This window comes from Mobula hypostoma, chromosome 4, assembly GCF_963921235.1.
Source record: "Mobula hypostoma chromosome 4, sMobHyp1.1, whole genome shotgun sequence".
Lineage (NCBI taxonomy): Eukaryota > Metazoa > Chordata > Chondrichthyes > Myliobatiformes > Myliobatidae > Mobula > Mobula hypostoma.
The window spans coordinates 173,375,148-173,392,529 of record NC_086100.1 but is presented as its reverse complement, the minus strand read 5'-3'; positions in this window follow the sequence as shown (position 1 = coordinate 173,392,529).

Sequence of the window (17,382 nt, the reverse complement as noted above, 5' to 3'; positions counted from 1 at the left end):
TGGCAAACTTCTATAGTTGCATGGTAGAAGAATCCTAACTGGTTGCATCATGCCCTGGTATGGAACTACCAATCCCAGGAATGGAAAATTCTACAGGAAGTGGTGGATGCAGCCTAGTCCATCATAAACTAATCCATCCCACCACTGAGCATGTTTACAAGGAGCACTGTCACAAGAAAGGAGCGTCCATCATCAGGGGCCCCACCATCCAGGTCATGCTGTCTTCCCGCTATTACCGTCGGGCAGGAGGTACAGACGCTTTAGGCCCCACACCACCAGGTTCAGGAACAGTTATTACCCTACAAGCATCAGGCTCCTGAACCAGCTTAGTTAACACCACTGACCTCAACACTGATTCCACAACCTATGGACTCACATTCAAGGACTTTACAACTCATGTTCTCAATAAACACAAGAAATTCTGCAGGTGCTGAAAATCCAAAGCAACACACACGTCTTCAATATTATTTATTACATATTTATGTATGTATGTATTATTATTATTGTATTTGCACAGATTGTCTTCTTTAGCACATTGGTTGTTTGTCTTTTTGTGTAGTTTTTCATTGATTAAGACCATAAGACCATAAGATTTAGGCGCAGAAGTAGGCCATTCAGCCCATCGAGTCGGCTCCACCATTCAATCACGGGCTGATCCACTTCATCCAGTCATCCCCATTCCCCTGCTTTCACCCCATACCCTTTGATGCCCTGGCTAATCAAGAACCTGTCTATCTCTGCCTTAAATACACTCAATGACTTGGCCTCCACAGCCGCTCTTGGCAACAATTTCCACAGATTTACCACCCTCTGACTAAAGTAATTTTTCTGCATCTCAGTTCTAAAAGGATGTCCTTCAATCCTGAAGTCGTGCCCTCTTGTCCTAGAATCCCCTACCATGGGAAATAACTTTGCCATATCTAATCTGTTCAGACCTTCAGGATTCTATTGTGTTTCTTGAATGCCCACAAGAAAATTAATCTCAGGGTGGTACATGGTAACATAGAGGTATTTTGATAATAAAATTACTTTGAACTCTGAACAATTCTGGATGTTACTCACATTGGTGCTTTTGGTGTTAAATACAAAAGCTAGGTTTCCAGCCAAATGCAGCTGCTCTTAGGAGGTGTTAAACCAGGCTCGTGTCTACTCATCCAAAAAGGCATAGAGGATTTCATGACCCTGTCTTGAAGATGAGTAAGATTATCTGGTCATTTATTGTCATAGAGTCAGCAGGGAAAAAGGACCTTCGGCCCACCAAGTTTATGCCAACTGTTCATTCTAATCACAATATATTCTCCCCCCTTTCCAGTCACCTCTCCCCAGATCTAACCACTCACCAACACACCAGGGATACATGCAATGGATAATTAATCCTCCTCCATCCTTTTGCCTTTGGGATGTAGAATGAAACCAGAATATCCAGGGGAAATCCCAGGCAGTACTGAGGAGAATGTGGAAACTCCACATGCAGATAGCACCAGAAGACAGCGGTGAACAGGGTAGCGTACCAGTTAGCATAACGCTATTACAGCATTAGTTGTAAGATCGCAATTCAATTCCCATCACTTTCTTTAAGGAGTTTGTATGTTCTCTCCGTGACCGCGTGGGTTTCCTCCATATTCTAAAGACGTTCATGTTAGGGTTAGTAATTTGTGGGCATGCTATGTTGGCAATGGAAATGCACTCAGCACAATCCTCACTGGTTTGATTTGGTGCAAGCAATGCATTTCACTCCATTTTTTGATGTACGAATGACAAATAAGGCTAACTTTAAAAAATGTTGCTCTACTAACTGTGTCACCATGGTGTATTGTTTAATTGATCTTGTTGTATGAAATTTGTCTGTGATGTTTCCTGCAATTCTGATCCATTTCTTTGCATGTGCTGTACATACTTTAGGAAGTCCTTACATCACGAAATGCACTGTGAGTGAAACTTGTCTCTCTCTTTCCAACCGATGCACTGAAAATTACTTGAGTGCCGTATTTTCCTCGGCTAGACAGTGAGGGATGTGTCTTCCCCTTTAACATAGATAACATAGATAGATAAAGGGGAAGAAGCTCAGATCTTCCAGTTCCAGTTTGATACAGAACAAAGAGGAAAATTAACCTGGGTAAATCACAGATTTTAGGAAGAACCTGTGTTTTTTTATTCACATAAATGAATAGCTCAGAGCATCATAAAGATTCTCAGGAGTATGTGAACCTATTTTCTAGATCTTGCTCTAGATTAATTCAGTACTCTGAGTTACAGAAAGACAGAGATCAACTTTTAGATTAGTAGAGAGTAAAAGCTGCAAAAAAAGTTTAGAGTATAAAGTGGGACAACAGATTAAAGTAAAATCTAAAGTGTTACTTTACTTCTAACTTTGGTGATACTTCATGTTGCTGAGGAGAGCAGTAGTTATACGAATCCCAGGTATCGTACTGTAAATATAGTACTAATTTGAATTTTAAAATAGATTAACTAAAACAATTATTACAGTAGCAAAACCAGCAGCTGAAGAATTAATAAAATTCAATAATAAAAAATCAAAACAAACATTACAACTAATGGAACATACAAATGGTCAGTATCAGAGACCTGTGTTACATTTGCTTTTCGATAGTAGATGATGTGCTAAAAGAAACTTATTTATGTGATTATGAAAAGTTGAATCAAATACTGACAACTTCATCAAAACCAAGTCCAGTCAGCAGAATTGCACAAATCTGGTAAATTGATAAATTAGTTCATTGTTGTCACATGTACTGAGGTACAGTGAAAAACCTGTCTTGCATACCACTCATGGAGGTCAATTCATTACAACAGCACATTGAGGTAGTACAAGGTAAAACAAGAACAAGAGTGGAAAATAAAGCAACAGGTACAGTGATAGACAGAAAAGGGAAATATTATAGAAAGATAGATTGTGTGAACAAAAGTCTGTCTTATCATTCTAGGGAACTGTTCAATAGTCTTATATTAACGGGATAGAAACTGTCCTGGAGCCCGATGATGCATGCTTTGGGCTTCTATATTTTCTGCCTAATGCGAGGGTGAGAAGAGACTATGTCTGCGGTGGGTGGTGTCTTTGTTTATGCTGTCTGCTTTACTGAGGCACTGAGTCCATGGAGGGAAGGACGGTTTCCAAGACGTGCTGAGCTGCGTCTGCACCTCTCTGCAGTTTCTTGCCGTTTCAGGCAGAGTAGCTGCCAAACCAAGCCCTGATCTATCTGGATAGGATGTTTCTATGGTGCATCAATAAAAATTAGTGAGGGTCAAAGGGGAAGTACCAAACTTTTTTAGCCTCAAAAGAAAGCAGAAGTACTAGCAAGCTATTTTGGCCATAGTGTCAATATATTTAGACTAGGACAGATTATTGGTGAGGTTGTCTCCTAGGAATTTAAAGGCCCTCAACCCTCTTGATCTCAGTACCATTGTAAATAGGAGCATGTGCACTGCCCTCTTCTTCATGGTAGTCATAGTCATAGTCATACTTTATTGATCCTGGGGGAAATTGGTTTTCGTTACAGTTGCACCATAAATAATAAATAGTAATAAAACCATAAATAGTTAAATAGTAATATGTAAATTATGCCAGTAAATTATGAAATAAGTCCAGGACCAGCCTATTGGCTCAGGGTGTCTGACCCTCCAAGGGAGGAGTTGTAAAGTTTGATGGCCACAGGCATGAATGACTTCCTATGACGCTCTTTGTTGCATCTCGGTGGAATGAGTCTCTGGCTGAATGTACTCCTGTGAGAATTACTCCTGTAATCCTTGCCATCAATAACCAGTCCTCTTGTTTTGCTGACATTGAGGGAAAGCTTGTTGTCATGGCATCATGTTACTAGGCTCCCTATTTCACTCATGTATCCTGACTCATTGTTTTTTGAGATACAGTCCACTACACTGGTATCACCTGCAAACTTGCAGGTGGAATTAGAGCACAACCTGACCAAGAGGTTGTGATTGTATAGGGAATGGTGTAGGGGGCTGAGGATATAGCCCGTAGGACACCAGTGTTATGGATAATCATAGCTGATTGCCTTCTAGTGGTCTGGAAGTCAATGATCCAGTTGGAAAGGGAGGTGTTGATATCCATGTCTAAGAGCTCGAAGGATGAATCTGCTTGGAATTATGGCATTGAAGGTGAAGCTGCAGTCAATAAACTATTGTTCTGATGCTTCAGAGGTGAGTGTGGCATCTGCCATAGACCTGTTTTGGTAGTATGTAAACTTGGCAGTGGTTTGAAGTTGTCAGGGAGGCTGAAGTTAATGCTGCTATGTCCAGCCTCTCGAAACATTTCATGATATTGAATGTCAGAGCCACCAGGCAGTAATTGTTAAGGTACATTGCCTCTGTTTGTCTTTGGTTCTTAGATGATTGTGATTGCTTTAAAGCAGGTAGGAACCCCAGATTGAAGCAGGGAGAGTTTAAAGATGTCTGCAAATACCTTCACAAACCAAACTGCACAGGACCTAAGGACATGGCCATGGACACCATCCAGGCCAGATGCTTTTTGTGAGTTCACTCTGAGGAAGTCTAATCCTGTGTCTGTAACAGTGATTGTGGGTTCAAGTGCATTGAACGCTGATAGGGTGTATGGTGACATTCCAGTCCCCTTCTGCTCAAATCATGTGTAGAATCTGTTAAACTCATCAGCAAGGGATGCGCAATTGTTGGTAATGCTGCCTGACTATGGTTGTATCAGTTAAATTAGCACTCCACAAGAAGAAGTTTTGGAGATACTCCAAGTACAGGTTTGAGAATCTATAACACATGTAGAGGTCAGTATTCATCTGGTAAAACAAACATGAAAACAGATGGGATGTACTTTAAATTCATCAAGGATATGAGGGTATCTCTTCTTACAAAACTTTCATTCATTTTATTTCTTTATTTTTCATTTAGCCATTCAACACAGAGAAGGCCCTTCCAGCCCTTCAAGTCAGGCCGCCCAGCAACCCCACAACCTGATTAACTCCAACCTAGTCACCTGACAATTTACAATGACCAGTTAACTTACCTGGTACATCTTTGGACTGTGGGATGGAACCAGAGTGCTCAGGGAAAACCCAAGCATACCACGGGATCAACATTCAGAGACTCCTCACAGGACAGTCCCAAAATTGAACTCCGAACTCTGGAACGCCCTAAACTGTAATAGCATCACAGTAACTACAACACTACCATGGCATCCTGGAACTATCCTGCGTAGCAGCCCCTCCATACCAGACAGGGATGCAGCCTGAGAGAATGCTCTCCACGGTATAACTATAGAAGATTTTGAGTTTATTTGTTGACATGTCAAATCTTTTCAAACTCCTAATAATGTCTTGCTTTCTTTATAACTACATCGATATGTTGGGACCAGGTTAAATCCCCAGAGATCTTGACACCGAGGAACTTGAAGCTGCTCACTCTCTCCACTTCTGATCTCTCTATGAGGATTGGTATGTGTTCTTTCGTCTAACCCTTCCAGAAGTCCACAATCAGCTCTTTCGTCTTACTGACGTCGAGTACCAGGTTGTCGCTGCAGCACCACTCCACTAGTTGGCATATCTCGCTCCTGTACACCCTCTTGTCACCACTTGAAATTCTACCAACAATGGTTGTATCGTCAGCAAATTTATAGATGGTATTTGAGCTATTCCCAGCCACACAGTCATGTTGGTCCTTGTGGCCCACCAAGCCACACCACCCAGCAATCCCCCCGATTTCATCCTAGCCTAATCATGGCACAATTTACAATGACCAATTATCTTACCAACTGGTATGTCTTTGGACTGTGGGAGGAAGCTGTAGCACCCGGAGGAAATCCACACGGTCATGGGGGGAACGTACAAACTTCTTACAGGGAACGGCAGGAACAGAACCAGGGTCGTTGGCACTGCAAAGTGTTGTGGTAACCACTATGCTACCGTGCCACCCTATGTTATCAGTTTGTATTCAAGGAGAAGTTTTAACTTGGATGATGGAAGAGTAAATCCATGCTCTACTACAAGTCCTGTAATGGAACCTGGAATACAGCTCGGATTGACATAGCATTACATCTCTCCTGAGTCATTCAATGTTTTTTTCATAGTTAGCAAATTATTTATAAAGCATATATATTCATATACTTTCTTATCAAATTTCCCAGTGGTTTCATAATTAAAATATTTACAGTAAATGATCATGCGAGCTTCAGGAGTGAGCCATTCTACATCATGCCTTTGCTCAACCATTCGATATGATCGTTTTCAATATGGCTGATCTTTTACCAAGGTGTAACATTCTTGCACTGATCCCATATCCCTTGATTTTCTTAATGTCTAAAAATCTATTGCCCTCTGCCTTAAACATAAACAGCGACTAGTCTCCCCAGTCGTCTTGGGTAGTGAAAGCCATTGATTCACCATCTTTGGGATGAAGAAATATTTCCTAATACTTGCCTTGTATAAGTCATGACTTGGGGACAATTTAACAACACAGAAGCAGGCCAGACTCTCATGTTTCCTCTGCCATTCAACCAGATGATGCGTGTTCTATATGTTTTAACATCCTAGCTCTGTATGGCTCACATCTTACCTAAATAAAATCTCTGGACCTCAGTCACAATAGTTCTAACTGACAGCACCCACAGCAATTTGTGAGAGGAGAATTCCAAATTTCTTTAGGTGCCTGATTTTACTCCTGAATGGCCCAGCTCTAATTTTAAGATTATGGCCAAGAAATTTTGTCACTTAGGGTGATAATTACTCATCATACGATAGAAATGCATTGAAGAGCTGATTTCTGATGTATTTGTCTCTAAGTTTTCCATTCTGCCTCCAAGTCCTTCATGCATTTGACACGTAAATGGATGAAAATGATCAACTATGTGCAACACCTTCTAATGGCATGCGACACATGCATTCGTGGTCTCTGTCACAGGTAGCATGAGCTTTCATAACAAATTAAGGCAGCAGAGTTAGGCTCTGGGAATCAGTTACAGATTTTCCAATGCTTGAAAAAGATCTATTCCTCATTGCAGCTGTCCCTTAGGCTGCTCCCACCTGCATCCAGTTGTGATACCACTCAAACTTTCTCATATCTCTTCAAACTTGATACAGCTCCTACTTGATCTCCACTTTCCACCACACACGTCTCATCCTTGGCAACCTCTCTGCCTGAGCATGATCCACATTCCTACATTGCCATTCTGAATCCCATGACAACTCAACCGAAACCTCCAAGTTCACTCTACTGTCCACTAACCTCTGCAGCCACTGCAACTGGCCCATTATTTTAACCTGAAACCATCCTCTGCACTGTTCATGGTGGAAAACCCTCCAAAGATAATACGTGTGTGAGCTTTGTCCCATTGTACACGGCTCTCTGGACTCACATGCGACAGATTTTGACTGGGACTTGCCCTGGAACAAACGATGCATTATCTCGATGCACTTTGCAAGGTTAAACATGCAATAGAGGTCCATATCCCTTCTTCTTTGATCTGCTCATCGCAGCAATATTTTTTCTCTGTTGTGGCAATAACAAAATCTTTTAATATTTTAAAAATCTCAGACAATTCATCTTCCAATCAATACTCAGGGATTTTTTTTTATAGTTCTTTATACTTTTTGTTCACTAAAACATTTCTGCTTGAAGTTTTGAAGCTGAAGTTATTTCTATTCTCTCCTTTGATTTTATGCTTCTCTTCATTCCAAGAATTGTACTCAGTTTGATGCACCCTCTTAGTAAGATGCATTCTAGCCTCACACAATATGCATTAGATATTGCTCATTCCAACAAAGCAACATTTCAGAAATGGAAATTTGAAAAACATTTCCTGAGCAACACAAAAACTGTAGCAATCATATGGCATCCAAGCCAGTGAAGTAAACTTTGAGAGCTTCTGTTTGGTCAATTGAACATGCAACGGAGGAGGAGGATGTTTGGCCCTTCATGCCTGTGTCAGCTCTTTAAAAGAGCATTCAAAGTTGCCCTCACGCTCATCCACCTACCTCCTCTCTCAGCTGACTTCACCTATTGTCTGCCAGCTTTTATTCTTTCCCCTTCCCCTACCTTCTTATTCTGGTTTTTTTCATCCTTCCTTTTTCAGTCCTGATGAAAATTTCTTGGCTCGAAATGTCAACTGTTCTTTTCCATAGATCTGACCTACCGAGTTCCCCCATCACTTTGTTTGTGTGTTGCTCAAGATCCAAATGGCTTTGGTTCCTTTCCCCATGGCATTGGATTTTATTTTCCACTTTGGGTAATTCAAGTAAAACCTTCACCAGAGAGACTGCAGATACTCACAAAGATGTCTCACTACCACCTTTTCAAAGCCGTCAAGTTATAGGACTGTACGCTGTGAAAACAGGCCCAACATATGATCACCAACAGGCTCATGTTGCCCTCGCCCGCATCTGCTCCATTTCCCCAACATCTGTGCTCACCCTGTCTTCCTGCTGCCTTAACAGTGATGGAATTCCTCTTGTTCTCACTCACCACCTCATAAGCCTTCACATCCAACACAACATTCTCCACAACTTCCACAATCCCCAAAGGGATCCTACCACCAACTATATCTTTGCCTCCCTCCCCCCACCCCGCTTTCTGCAGGGATCACTCCCTACGTGATTCTCTTGTCTATTCGTCTCTCCCAGCACTTATCCTTGCAAAGCGGCCAAAGTGTTACACCTTGCCAGTCAGCTACTCTCTCACCTCTATTCAGGGCCACAAGCAGCCCTTGCAGGTGAAGCAACACTTCACCTCCGAATCTGCTAGGGTCCTCTATTGTGCCCGGTTTTCCTAATGCTGCCTTCCTACATTGGCGACATCCAACATAAATTGGGCGGCTGCTTCGTCAAGCACATTCGCTCAATCCACCAAAAACAGAACTTCCCAGGGGCCAACATTTTATTCCCATTCCAACATGTTGGTCCATGGCCTCCTCTTGTGCCACAAAGAGACTATCCTCAGGGTGGAGAAGGAACATCTTCTATTCCAACTGGGTAGCGTTCAACCTGATGACATGAATATTGATTTCCCCTTCCAGATACACAAGAAATTCCCTCCCCCTCCCCTCTTCTCCTATTCCTTACTCTGATCTCTTACATCTTCTCACCTGCCTATCATATCTCCCCTGAGTCTACTCTTCTCCTCTATTAGATTCCTTCCTCTTCAGCCCTTTACCTTTCCTATCCACCTGGCTTCACCTCCTACCTATCTTTCTTCCCCTGCCTCATCCTTTTTATTCTGGCATCTTCCCACTTCTTGTCCAGTCCTCGAGAAAGATCTATTTATTTCCATGGATACTGCCTCACCTGTTGAGTTCCTCCAGCATTTTGTGTGTGTTGCTATTTATGTTAATTCCGTCGATCAGCATTTTGTACATAGCCCTCGATGAGTTCTGGTTCAAACATATGCCAAAGTGTTGCTTAAATGTTGTTGGTGTATCTACCTCCACCACTGTCTCCAGTCTGAAACATTAACTCTGTCTCTCTTCTCACAGAAGCAGCCTGGCCTGCTAATTATTAGCAGTCAGTGCACTTGACACCAGCAGTGATCATCGATTGGGTTCAATTCCCGCCACTGTCTGTGAGGTGTTTAAATATTCTCCTCGTGACCACGTGAGTTTCCTCTAGCTGCTCCGATTTCCTCCCATGTACGGTTGGGTTAAAGTAAGTGAGGTGTGGGCGGGATATGTTGGTGGCAGAAACATGACGACCCTTGCTGGCTGCCCAGCACTATCCTCGCTGATATGATGCAAATGACACATTTCACTGTCTGTTTTAATGTTTTGATGTGCACGTGACAAATAAAGCAAATCGTTTCTTTTTTTATCTTTTGTCCTTTTCTGTTGATTATGAATGCATCTGATATTAGAAAATATAGACTCAAAGACAATTAAAATGATCAATGATAAAAAAAATTAAAATAGTAATGTCAAAGAACCTGAAGCACTTATAAGCAAGTGGAAACTTCGAAGTAAATTAAACTAATCAAAAAAATGTATAAGTTATCAGTTACTTGGCAGGGTAACTTGCTGTCAGTGCTCCCTATTGGAATCAAAAGGGTTGCTGTTCCTTCGTGGTTTAACCTGGCACAGGTGAAGTAGACAGATTCCTCAGTGTGCGTGCTGGGATAATGCAGCGAGTGCACTTTGTCATTGGCAGAACACAGTCAGCAAAACCCCAGCAAACATCTGTCAGGGTGTTTGACTCCCAGGCTTACCTGGCCATCCCAAAGGTCTGCGCACTGTTGGCATTTGTTAGGAATATTCAGCCCAATAGATTACCATTGATCAGACTAACCGTACTATCATTTACAGATTTATTTTTGCAACTTTTTCAACCACAATGCCACCTTCAAATGCAAGCAGTTTTACAATATCAGAACGTACGTAACTACCTCTTTTAAAACCATGGGATACAACCCATCAGAACAGGAACTTTTGATTTTTAGTCCCATTAATTATTCTTGTATTATTTCCTTACAAATAGTAATTTGTTTAACTATCTGATTCTCACTGGGCCCATTGCTCCTCACTATTTCTAGAATGTTATTTATATCTTCTGCTGCGAAGACAGAAACAAATTATTTGTTTAATGTCTCTGCCATGTAATTATACCCTATTATAATTTCTCCAGTATCAGGCTGTAAAGGACCTATGTTTATTTTTGGTAATTGTTTCCTATTTACCTATAGAGTTGTTTTTAGGTCTCACCAGTCTTTTTTCATAACTTCCTTTGTCATCATTTGCTGACAAATAAAATCCTTCCAGTTTTCAAGCTTATTATTCATTTTGGCAATGATGAAAGTGTTTGCCTTTAATTTGACATTGTCTCCATGTTTTCTTGTTTGCTGTGATTGGACCAATTTCCCTATAGGTCTTTTTCCTTCAGGAAATGCATACTTGTAGTAAATTATGGATCATTTCTTTAAACATTTGGCCACCAAAGCCTAGTTATTCTTAGGCAATTAAAAAACCAAGATGAAATGACGCTATCCATGTGTTCCATAGATCCCTCTTTATAAAATTGCTTTGCTTTGTAAGGCATGGTGAAGTCAGGAGAGATCTGGTGGGAAGGGCACAATTGGTTGCCTCAGGTTGGGTCTATGTTTGAATATTTTCCCCGTGACAAACCCCCAATCCTCTTATATCTCAATAAAGCGTTAAGAACTCTGAATCATTGTTCACTGTTAAAGTCAGGCAGATTTGTCGATGGAATACACACGAGATGTCAGCTCCTTTCTTTCAGTGCTAATTTATACTGCAAGTCTAAACCTGATTCACTAAATTTAGGCAATTAACTCAATTGCACTAATCAGAATTCAGAGGAAGAATACTGCAAAGCCACTATCCTTTTCCTGGTTCAGTCTACAGTTACAGTACAGAAGTACCGAAGTAAAACTCGGTTGCAATGCAAGTTTGCAAAGCCTGATTGCCCGATTTATACTTTAATATCAATGAACACATCTTGACCTGCTTTCTCAGTGTTAACTTAGACTGTGCAGACATTAAATCAATGTTCACTACCATCATAATACTTCTCATTTCTGAATACTAGCCAGGCAATCCTTCTCAAGCCATCCTCACCACTCCTCCCCCACCATTCCATAGCTCCCCTGTGTCATCCATAACCTGGGATGGAAGTCAAATCCATTATCATTATGCCAGTAATTACATGGCTTTGTTCTTCATTTGCGGAAAAGATTAAGTGCTTTGGAAAATGAGAAGCACAAGAATTTTCAAGAACACAGAAGCCCATTCAACATTCAGCTGTTGATGGAAGAAGTGGCTTCAGCCGCCACACAGAATAGATCTCCAGAGCAATCCTCCATCTTGCAGGGACTTTATTGTAATGTTTACCCCTCCTGGAGCTTTCTACAACTCTCTTGATTTAACTTGTTGTCTTTTTTAAGTGCATTAATTTGATGCAATCATTTTCTTCCACATCCCTCTTTGAAATTGAATCATTATCTCTTCTTGACATGGCTTTCTCATTACATATGGCTTTACACATTGCACTTTGAATAGAGTACGTTGGTTTTGGAGTGGAGCACCGTAGTGTATTGGGTTTGCTAACCGCAAAGCTCTAAATTCAAACAAAGACCTTAAGCCCTAACCGATATACAGGTAGATAGCTATGGGTACCCTCACTAAAGGAGGTTTCTATGGTAACTATGGTAACTCCTCAATTGGGAGTTTAGCTGCCAATACTCAGTGGAGGAGATACATCCACCTAACAAAGTAGGTAAAACACGATTCATTTATTTTTAGTGATACACATTTACAGTAAATGAAGTCAAAACTTTTGAAACAAATTTAAAACTAACAGAGATTTTCATCTTTAAAAAAGTTTTCCAAATTATAACTGTTCTAAAATAAAATGAATTTTCAAAACACAGATACAATTGCTATGAGCTAAAAGACATACCAATGTTACAGATGAACGAATCATCCATCGCAGAAATTGAATGTAGAGGAACGGATTCTAGTCACCCTGTCTTTCTGTTATTCTTTGTGCTGATCTTTAACCATTCCTATTAAGACTGTACCAATCTCTACCTGTATACTGTTTATCTGCCACTTGGGTGACTTCACAAGTATATGATATTTTTTCAGATACCCTTTTTACACAAACGGTCTAAAAGTAAGGTTCCCAGGTACCCACAATTAATGCTGTGAAGGTTACTCTTTGAGTACATAAATCTTTCAACTATTAACAGATCAGCTATTTGATATTCTAAGTGATAATATCCATTTGCTCTGCAAGCTTCCTTGAACTCAATAACTTCGCCATGTTGTCTGAATTGAAACAAGCCCAATTAAGTAACCCCATTTGTCTTACACTGCAGCTCTTGAGAAGTCATCCTGGTTCTGTAGACAACGCATCTGTTTGCAATGCTGTCCTTTTAACTTCAAACTGATTATTGCTTTCCATTTACATTAAAAATAGAAGACTATCTCCTGTTTACAACAATGAGCTAAACAAAGTACATTAGTTGGAAGTTTATCTTATTCAAAAACAACACTTAGATCTCGAGAAGTTTTAACTGCTATATTAGAAAGTTGAGCTTAGCAATAAAAAGGTAATACTGGCTCTGGACAGTGAATACCAATCACAATACTAGAATAATTCTGAAACTATAGAGATAAACTCTAAGGAAGTTTGCAGAACAGTATACACTGAAGAGATTCTTCAGATGCTGTACGTCCAGAGTCGCACATACAAAATTCTGGAGAAACTCAGCAGATCAGACGCCATCTATGGAGAGAAATAAAGAGTCGATGATTTGGGTTGAGACTCTTCATCAGGCCCTGAAATGTCAGCTCTTTATTCCTCTCCATAAATGCTGCCTGATCTGCTGAATTCCTCCAGAATTCTGTGTGTTTAACAGAACAGTATTTCTGTAAGGAGCTGAAGGAAGATTATAAAGTAAATTAACTATGAAGTAAACTAACTATAAGTTACATTTAATACCAAAGGGCACGCCTTTAAGGTGAAGAGGTTAAGTTCAAAAGTAATGTGTGGACAAGTTTTTTTACGCAGTGGTGGAATGCACTCCCTGGATTCTTGGTTGAGGCAAATACAATACAGGCATTTAAGAAGTTCTGATATTGGCATATGAACGCACATGAAATGGAAGCATAGAGCTATTATGTAGGCAATAGTGATTGGTTTAGTTGGTCTTTTGATTATTAATGTAATTAGTTTTGCACAACATTGTGAGCTAAAGGGCCTGTTTCTGTGCTGTTCTAAATATATGGAAATTAATTGCTTGTTCTTATTTGGAAACAAACTCAGGAAGGCTTATTTCACTTCATGAGCTTTGCATTGAAGACGTTCCACTTGTTCCCTTCATCGCAAACGTGGAAACAAATCATAAACCGTGAGAGCCTGGATGATGATTCTTGTTAGTTTGCAGATTACCAATCCAAAATTGACCATGGAAACCTATTAATCAATGTGCCAATTTTCTTCCTAGGTTACAATATTTAAAACTTAGGTAATCAGATGTTGACCAATTTCGCTCATTCATCTATTGAAAGATTTTGGAAGATTATTTGAAGCAGGGGAGGACAATTAAAGATGATCTTTTAACGTTCCATCTCAGGTCAGTTGCAGCAGGAAATCCCCACCAGTGATGCCCTACTTATTGTACCTTACTGTGCTCTCCCATTCCCACCCCCAAGGCTGCTAGATTTCCAAATAAGATGGCCATTCCTCAGCCACATCTTCGGCTTTTCAAGCCAAAAGTTCACTAACATCATGTTGTTGAGGTGCAGCAGTTAGAATCACTGAGGCTTTCCTCTGACATGGCTAGGCTAGAAATTAATGGATCAAATCAATGTGAAGTCCACTGAGAACTAGGCCAAACACGTTAATTGAAACTGGGTAGGAAATAGTGGTTGAGGCATGCACATTAGCAGCACTTAAAGACCATCTAGATACACTGTGTGAGCATGTTAGTAGGTACTTCATGTAGGTACAGAAGGTACCTAATAAAGCAGCCATGAATGTATGTTCATGATCTTCTGCTGTTATAGCTCATCCACGTCAAGGTTTGATGTGTTGTACATTCAGAGATGCTTTTCTGCACACCATTGTTGTTATGGGTGGTTATCTGAGTTACTGTCACCTTCCTATCAGCTTGAACCAGTGTGGCTATTCTACTCCAAACTCTCTCATTAACAAGGCCCACGGAACTGACACTGGCTGGATGTTTTTTTTTAATTTTTCGCACCATTCTCTGTAGACTCTAGAGACTGTTGTGTGTGAAAATTCCAGGAGATCTGCAGTTTTTGAGATACTCAATCCACCCTGCCTGGCACCAGCAATCATTCCACAGTCAAAGTCACTTAGATCACACTTCATTCCCATTCTGATATTTAGTCTGAACAACAACTGAACCTCTTGATCATGCCTGCATTCTTTTATGCATTGAGTTGCTGCCACATCATTGGCTGATTAACTACTTGCATTAATGAGCAGGTGCACAGATGTACCTAATAAAGAGGCCTCTGAGTGTAAGTAATAGAGAGGAGAGGTTTAGAGTGTTACGGGCCAAATGTGGGCAGATGGAGCTAAATCTCTGTGCAACACACTTGGTATGGGCAAGCTGAACTAAAGAGCCTGTTTCTATGCAGTAAGACTCTTTGAGTCTCTGTAAAGTAATTGCCTTGCCTTTGGTTTTCTTTAGGATTTGGTATACAAGGTTTGTTCTTTACCAAGGTGTATTAGTAAAGTGCTGTTAAATCCATTCTCGATACTCTTAAGCAGAATACAACCTAGGAGTATTTTTTAACAGACTCATCCAAATATCAGGAGTTAAAAAGAATACAGCAATATGATCATCCTTAGGAAATCCATTTGTTTTGAATAGGTGGTGAGGCCACTTGATTTCTGAATTTTATATAATCCTGGTGAGACAACTGACTGGATCACACGTCCGTGGATCAATATTTCTGTACATATTGCAATACAGGTTTCCCCCGCCATCCGGAGGTAGAGCGTTCTTATGAAGCGGTTCGTAAGCCGAAATGTCGTAAAGCGAAGAAGCAATTACCATTTATTTATATGGGAAAAATTTGTGAGCGTTCGCAGACCCAAAAATAACCTACCAAATCATGCCAAATAACACATAAAACCTAAAATAACAGTAACATATACTAAAAGCAGGAATGATATGATAAATACACAGCCTATATAAAGTAGAAATACTTTTCCACAATCATTACTGCACTGTTCTCCGAGCGAAAATCTCACGCAAGCGCCGTCGGCAGAAAATCTCACGCAAGCACGGTTGGCAAAAACACGGCGCAAGCGCTGTCCAGTAACATTTAAGCTATGAAGCTGCCAAATCATACCAAATAACACGTAAAAATACACAGCCAATATAAAGTATAAATAATGTATGTACAGTGTAGTATCACTTACCGGAATTGGTTCAGCACAGAGCACACTGATGATGGTGTGTTAGACTGAGTCGTCGGAGGTTGGGGTGGTGCAGTGGCCCCCACCCTCCGGGTAGCCACCCTCTGTGCCGATTGACGATTGCATCGCCTCTGATCTGGACCAACAATTACGTGTCGGGCGGCACCTAATTGATTAGCATGTTTATTTCGGCTTTTTTCTTAAAGATGTGCTGTGTGCCTCCCGGCTACCACTGCACCCCTGCATGCTTCGCGAATCGCAGGGTGTTGGGACACTGGGGTGTCATCTCGTCATCTGTTTCCATTAGAGCAGGCAGCTCATCTTCTCCTATGACTGCCCGCCTCAATGTCGAATGCCGAGGTTCGTCGTCTGCTGTGGCTGATGGGGAAGGCTTGCTTGACTGCTGAGCCTCGCGCATTTTTCTATCATACAGTTCTTTGTAAGGACTCAAACCATCCTGCAAATACCCCCTAAACCTACGTACCTTTTCAAAATTAAAGTCGTACTTTATCATTGCAGCGAAAATCTCACGCAGTTGCTTCACGTTCAGTTCGCTACTGCATTCGGTTTCGATTGTTATCCTTTCTTCTTCCAATTGCATCAGCTTTTCATCTATCAGTTCTTGGTCATGGGATGCCAAAACCTCTTCAACATCATGTTCGTCAGCTTCCACAAGCCAAATTCACTTTGTCCTTACTGCGTTCACCATGATTGAAATGCTTAATTATGTCTAGTTTTACGCTAAGTGTAACACCCTTATGAGCTCTTTCAGGCTTTTCCGATACCTTAGAACTCATCTTGCAGACAGCTGCTCACAAGCACATGTTTAAGCAATGCTGGTGAGAATGCCGTTCCGAATTCAGGGGAGAGTGGCTGCTCGGGGTGTGCGCTGCCTTTTATCACGTGCTGAGTTTCTCGTGCGCTGCTTTGTTTTCGTAACAGTGAAAACACCTTCTGAAAGCGAAAACAGGGTACTAATGTAGGTCTTTCGTAACAGTGAGGTTTTGTAAAGCGAACGTTCGAAAAGCGGGGGACACCTGTACTAACACTCTAGTAGGAATAATGGTTGAGCTATTATTGATATCTGATGGTCATAAAATAGGCCACAGAATTTTGACACCTTGTGGCAATATTTTTAAATTATAAATTCTAGTTTATTTTGGCAATCCTTGCATTGGATGTGGTTAAAGATGGTGATTTAGGAACTCCAGTAATTAAGTCTTTAAAAGCTTCTTATGCTAAATTGTGAAATAGAACTCATAAATCTGGCAACTGGCAATTCATAAATGCAAGATGGCGCCAGTGAACCATGGTGATATGCTGTGGGCTGCTTTCAAAACTACTAAATATACTTATTTTGAATTACTCTCATTGCAACCTGCAGCCTGTAATTTCCCTTTAAGCTACATACTTTATTCTTTGAACTTTTGAAGTAATGGGTCAGTACTAGAGAAAAAAAAACACTTCAGTCTTCTCTAGGAAA